This window comes from Drosophila hydei, unplaced genomic scaffold (genome assembly GCF_003285905.1).
Source record: "Drosophila hydei strain 15085-1641.00,03,60 unplaced genomic scaffold, DhydRS2 tig00008119-arrow-pilon, whole genome shotgun sequence".
Taxonomy (NCBI): Eukaryota; Metazoa; Arthropoda; class Insecta; order Diptera; family Drosophilidae; genus Drosophila; species Drosophila hydei.
In genome coordinates, this window is record NW_022045830.1 from 2,370,913 (window position 1) to 2,378,280 (window position 7,368).

General features: G+C 36.8%; 1 protein-coding gene across 3 annotated transcripts in view; it reads right to left on the reverse strand.

Annotated features, from left to right (window-relative positions):
* Positions 1-6,330, reverse strand: part of LOC111594516 (aminopeptidase N) — a 40,822-nt gene extending 34,492 nt beyond the window's left edge. For 2 of the 3 annotated variants that reach the window (XM_023307843.2, XM_023307844.2), the window contains exon 1: positions 6,172-6,330. The gene's annotated coding sequence lies outside the window, so the exon portion shown is untranslated. The remainder of the gene's footprint in view (positions 1-6,171) is intronic. The other variant, XM_023307842.2, reaches the window with a different exon arrangement.
* Between the last annotated feature and the right edge of the window lie 1,038 nt (positions 6,331-7,368).

Consider the following 7,368-nt stretch of genomic DNA (forward strand, 5'->3'; position numbering starts at 1 on the left):
CCAGCCCCTCCCACCCAGTGCAATTGTCATTTATGGTATATATATATATATATATGTTGTTTTTCTTCCTCTGTTAAACACGCATAAAAATTTAACGCTCTGGCATGTTTGTCATGTGCCGCTGGCCTTTTGACCTGCCGAGCGGCTGATGGAGTTGGCTGATATGACTGCTGTAAAGTGGGGGAAGGGCAAGGGTGGTTGTTTGCTTAACTGAAGAGTGGCAGAACGCGCGCGGGAGCCATCATCAGCTACGCTTCGGCTTAGACAGGCGTGTCCAGCGGGGAAAAATGCCAGAGAGGGGTTGGGGGCAGCAATACCCTTGCCTTAAACAGTTTTTTTTTTGTTTTGTGTGTCAAGTCAAATTAGTTACGCTGACTGTTGGTATGAGTGAGTGTGAATGAGTGTGTGTGAGTGTCTGGCAGGTGGTCGCTAAGAGCGGCCAAATGTAGCTGTCGCTGCAGCAGTTGACAGCTGAGGTTGCATCCATCTTCATAATTGCATAATGATATTTTCTTATTTCCTCTGCAGTCAAATGAATGCGAATGAAACATACAAATTCGTATATATTTACAAGTGCTCATAAGTCATATATTGGCATACTCAATTATTCATATATTTGAGTTCTCATTCATTTTCTTATTCACATTCACATATTTCGAACTCGAACTAGAATGTGAATATGAATCAAATTTTCATTCACATTCCCATATTCACTTTTGCACTCATTAACTCTTATTAACTTACATTCACATATTCACTTTTTCATTCCTATATTTCACGCTCACAAAGCTGAACTATTCATATCTATTCACATATTCAAATATCTATATTCACATACTGTTGTCTATCCTGAGTGTGAATCACATTTTCATTCACATTCAATAGCTTTTGGCTTACATTCACATATTCACCTATTTCATTCACATATTACACAGTCATTTAGCTGAATCGCCTGCACAAGCAACTCGCATACACATTCACACTAACACATACTCACATACATACACAGTCACACACTCATTTAGCTGCACACTCAACTCTTGCTCGCAGCACGCATTCATCTTCATTTGCGGCCTGCATTTACATTTGCATTTGCCACACTCACTTGGCTTTGTCATCTGTCAAATGCATCGCCAAGTTTGTCCAATTGGACATTATAAAATATGAATATTCCAGTTGGAGCGTCCGGGATTGCCCTCTCGTCTTATCAGCTGACAGCGAGCTATCTATCATCTGTAGCACATGACACACGAATCTTGATCTAAAACTGAAACTGAAACCGAAACTGAAACTGAAACTGAATGAAAGCACGATTTCGTCACCTGGTTCATATTTATTATATTTTTTTTTGGCACCTATTTTCGCTGCTATTTCGGTGGATGCGCCAAGTGGTGCTGGCTAATTGAATTTATTGCGCGCCTCACTAAAATAAACACTGCAATTCACACACACATACAATACCTAATACATTTGCTTTTGTTTTTATCACCTGACGTTGAGCACATTTTTGCATTGTGCTCTGTATTATATACGACTATGAAAGCAATTTATAGACCAAACAGTCGTACATATTTGCTTTTTATTTAATGACAAACAAAATTGTTTTTTTTTCTTCTTACACACACGCACACGGCAAAACTTTTACGACGTGGCTAACCTTGACGGTAGCCAAGCAACTTGAAAATCGCATCTATCTGTATAACATGTTATACATATATAAGTATATATATATAGTATATTTATTTATTTAATATATAGTCCTGCTTTTGAGGCTGCTGCCTAACTTCTGTATAGATAAATTAGTTTAGATCAGCTGAGAAATATTTTCATATTTTATATTCTGAGTATTTACCCAGCCTTTAATCTCTGATATAATAAATATAATTTTTAAATATATACAATTTTGTAACAATTCAAAAATTATAATAAACATAAACATTTTTAGAATTTTTTTAAAATTTATTTGTTTTTTTTTTTCTTTCTATGTGAGTATTAACAGAAAATGAATCTCAGTTAGTTATATAAGAATATATTATATATATATATATATATTAATATGTCAATTTAAGCTATGCAGGGTATCTAGCCGTCGATCAGAGGCAATTTACAGTTAATTAAAATGAATTGGTGAAAACAACGGAATGTCAAATGTTTCAAAACAATTTCACCAAACGCCTCGGCGTACACAGTGAGAAAACCTCATTTCCCCACAGGTTGCAAAAGTGCTATGCACAAAGGGGGCCAAAGGGGGAGCTTGTGTGTGTGTGTGCGTGTGCGTGTGCGTGTGCGTGTGCGTGTGCGGGTGTTGTCTGTTTGCCGCACATTGCACTTGAAATAGTTTCGACGCACATAAAATTTTCGTGTGTTTGGATTTTGCTATTTCTATATCTTTCTCTGCTTCTATTTCTATTTCAGTCCAGCTCATAGATATGCAGAGATGCGCCGTATAACGTATGCTAAAGAGCGCTCGCCCATTATCATAATTTCTTATCAAATGACTCATGAGAAATCGTGCTGTGCGCAACAGTTGGGCATGTGCCGCTGCTGGCTCCGTTCTCTGGCAGCGGCCCACTGTAAACAGACAGAAATAATAGAGGGCGAACGCAATATTAACACAACAATTGCATGAATTGTGCAATTTAATTTATATGCTCAAATAAAGGGAAACAATCGGAACGGAATACGTACGGAATTAGTTAGTGGCGCCTCGCTTTGTTGCCTATTCTTCAATTGAAGAGAAAGAGAACTGAATGGAAATTTCCTTATCTTAAAGTTGTTATTAATCACGTTAGAATTTGGTTAAGATATGTTTTGGGTAATATCTTGAGAGCTTTAGATATAATGAAACAGCAAAACTTTAGTCAAATTCTTATATCTACGTACCTTTAAAAAAGGAATATAAAACACAGAAGAGATTTAGTTAGTAAAGTGATTATAATGGAAAAGTTCTTGAAAAGCATAAACCTTTCAGCTTGTGGAAACTCAGCCAAACTGCCTCAATAGAAAATAAATAATTTATAAATTTATAAAGCTATTTAGATTATGTTCAGTACGAAATGGAGCAAAGAACAAAGAATTGTATTATAGCTAAAATGCATTATTTTGATTCTAGAATAGTTTTGCTTTATAATAGATTCAGTTCCGTATTCAAAACTTATTTTCTTCGCAAAATACTTTTTTCAAGAATCCTCAATAGCTGCTTAATAAATATGCTAAGCTCACATTCAATATGGGCATTGTCTGTGGGTCCTATGGCTTCCCGCATTTATGTTATAATTATGCCAGGCAGACAGGCAGGCAGGCAGTCGGGTAGACCTGGTAAAAGGATACTCAGCAGCCGGCATAAACTTTCTCCCCCTTTCGCTGCTTCAAAAAAGGCAAAAGAGCGAAACCGCAAAAGTAAAAGAACTACAAAAAAAGAAGAAGGGAAACCACAAAACGTTGCAATTCACTAAGCCGCAGAGGGGCAGCTCAAACAAAGCGAGGGGCGTGGTGCACAGTAATAATATGGTGCGATAGCCAATTGCAAATGCAATTATGCAAATGCCAAAAAGGCAGTTAGCAAAGCGAAAGACAAGCGAGGCACAAATGAAGGGTAATCAAGCCAAAAGCAATTGATGAACGAACCCAAAGGCACAATTGATAAAAGTGAGCGCAGAGAGCAATTAAACCAATATAAATTGTGAACACGCGCCAAAGGCGCAAACAAAACATAAAAACCAGCAAAGCAAAGATATTCCCAAATGTGAAATCGATATGGGCTTGAGCATATGCCCAAAGGGTCGCACAACGAGGGGTGCTGGCTGGGCCTGAGAACCGAGGGGTTGAGACCTACTCTAGCTAGGGAATCCGATACGATATTTGCCTTTACCTTTTTTTTTCCTGTGCCAAAATTGCAGCCGCTGATGAGCTCAGAGCCCAAAATCAGAATAGTGCGATAAGAGCTGACACATTACACTGCCACGCCCCACATACTGATATATGTATATATATATATTGTATATATAGAGTATCTGCTCCGTCTGACGTTAACTTTTGGCATATGCCAAACGCTGTTTGCTGTTATCTCTACAATTCTATCAAATTACAATCGAGCATTTGTTTTGGTTCCTGTGCTGAAATCTGATAAGCAACAAGCCTCCCCCTCGAACAGAATCGCTCTACTGTTAAATTAAGTGTGGCATTGGGATGGAGGGGGGAGGGAGAGGGGCGTTGCTAGTAGGGGCTTGTATAATAATTATAAAAATAGTCGATTGGCGCATGGTTGGGCAGCATTCGATTAATTAATCGACAAAAATACACAAAAAAAACAATTTAATTAGAATCTAAGCAGACAGATACCCTGGAACTAGAGCTGTGCATATATGGAATATGCCAATCTGGGATATAGTAGAAGGCCTCGGAGAGTTATATATAGCAGGCCTTAAGTACTTTAGGTATCTGATTATAAATAAAAAGTGAATACGGAAATCTTAATTATCATTTATTATATATATTATATCAGTTTGACTGATAAAGTCTGGTATTTGTTGACTAAGTCAAGTTAGTCGAAAGATAGCGCAGAGAAAATTGTTAAATATAGAATATTACCTATATATATATATATATATATTTATATATATATATATATATATATATATATATATATCATACATAGATAAGCAACATTTCCTTCTTCGTCTTCGTTGTTTCTTTGCCTATCTTAGCGCACAACTCACTTGGATAAGCTCATCCGCCAAGGACTATTTATAACTGTATCTTTTTGTCGTTGGAAAAGTGATTGACAATGGGCCCATGCATAAAATGTAGCATATTTGAGGGCGTTCGAGCGTGTATCAATGCATAAAAATGCAAAGAGTGGAGAGGGGCAGGGGCACTGGCAGTGGCTATGCCTGTGGCAGAGACAAATGACAGCGACCCACTTAGTGGCTATGCCTCGCTGAGGTAAGCACAGTGCGCCGCTTTGTTGCATGTATGTGCAATTACGTATACGCCCTGTATTTATTGGCCGAAGCCCACGCTGCGCCGGCTAAACTAACAAGTGGTCCCGCGAGAGAGCGCTGCGAGCTGAGAGCTGCTGGGACGGCAAGTGGGTGCCGGTGCCGGTGTCGAACACCTACGCACACACAGCAGGTAGTCAGGCACTTACACATACACGCACAGCGAGCACTTGTGCTTGCATTGAAATGGAAAACAAAAGCTGCACGAGAAATGTTGCAAAGGGCGCAATGTTGCCAGCTGAAACTTTCAACAGCTGTTCGGCCAGGTTGAAAGTTCATGCAACAACAATAACTACAACAACAGCTATGTTTGCTGCGTCCTTGGACTTTTCTGGTGTAGCTGCCACAGCAGCCAGCGAAGGACATTTGCTGCTAGCCGGGTGCTGCACACACGAAAATCAATACGGCAAACACTCGAGCACTATAAAATGCTATATGCATATCTAGGTAGATTTCCCAATACCTTTTCAGCCGATACCAACAACAAATTCCACTTGATTAGCACACAAAAAATGTTGATAGCTTTCAGAAATGCCTCGAAGAAAACTTAAATACATTTTCAAACAGATATGAAAACAAAATATACAGTTTACGAAATAAACAACAACAACAACAGCAGCACTCGATGAGTTACACTTTAGCCAGAGCCCACTGTGGATGGCCGCGTGCGCTTCGAGTTTGATTAGAGCACAGACAATAACAACAAAAACAAAAGCAAATCTAAATAAAATAAGCAATGCAAATCGATTGAAACACAACATTTTTCAATGTTGTTGTAGCTGCTGCCCTTGTTGTTGTTGTTGTGGTTCGAGTTGTTCGATTTGTTGTTGCTGCCTACATTTAATTTCAAACACTATAGTTTTCATTTTCATTCTAAAACGCTTTCAGTTTTAGTTCTTATTGTTATTATTATTACCTGTTTAGCGTATGAAAGAAATCACATTTAAAATCTAAATCAAATGGTCAAACAGCAGCAGCAGCAACAACAACAACATGCACGAAAAACTCACTTGGCTAAAAAAAATTAAAATTAGTTTCTGAAATTCTTTGGTCTTATAACAAAACGCCCACTCTTTCTATTGCCCACACGCAACGCGATAACGAGCCTCAACTCAGCCAAGAATATTAACAATAATAACGTTAACAATAATAATAGTAAGAGATATCATACATTAGTGTTGCCTGCGTACTTCGATTTGCTTGGCGGCCCAAAACTAACGTTAGTTGGCCAAAAGCGAAAAAAACTCTGTTATTCTCTCTCACTGAGAACTCGCCAACGGCTGACCGAGAAACGAGCGCGCACTCTATACGAACAACCGACGCGTTTCAGTTGCGCCAACAGACTGAATTGTTCGACACACAGCTGAGAGAGCGGGCGCAGCCAACAAGAGCAGCGCAGCAGCAGAAGAAGCAGCGCCGTCGGCGTCGACAGCAGCATGGCAAACGCCGGCTGCAGCAGCAGCATTGGGCGATTCTTGATTCAGCTGATTGATAAGAGACTCAAGCACGCACACACACATGCATGCAAATATGCATACTCACTTACATACACACGCATGCACACACATATACTCACATATGGTGTTGCATTTATCAATTATCAAATGCATTTATTCAAGAGCACGCAAAACTACGTAATTGATATATGTTAACTATTCATATTATTAAATATATAAAAATAAATAATAACTAATTTAATACATAAATATAAATTTAATAATTAAAGAAATATATATAATAAAGTAATAAAAAATAAATAATCAATGGATAGTAAAAAATTAATAACTTAATAATTAAAAAAATATAAAGGAAATAATAAATGTATAGTATAATAATATAATAAATATATAGTATATAGTATAGTAAACATATTCTAACTAAACTAAATATGAACATCATTTTATTTTACAACCAAAAAATAACTTTTTCATTTCATTTCATTATAATAATAATAAAATATAATATATATTTTATAAACCTATTTGTTAACTGGAATAAGCTAATTCTTCGAAAAGGTGTTGTTTTTAATTAAAATTAGTATAAAACATATAGAAATGAAAAAGTAAAATTAAATCGTAAATTAAGTATTTTAACTTTAACAAAATAATATTAAATTGTTCACACTTTATTCTATTTATAAACAAATCATTTCTTTAGAAATTTATATTTGATGATTTCTCGCAAATTTGTTTAGAAATTGGTGCATAAATCAAGCGCATTTAAGCTAATGGGCACAAATTTTTAGTGCGAATGAATTCCAAAAAAAAAAATAATTTTTCTAAGAAATAAATAAATAATGCAATTAACTATTCCAATTCTATATACAATTAGACAGAAAAAATACAATTAAAAAGTCACGTAGTGTAGG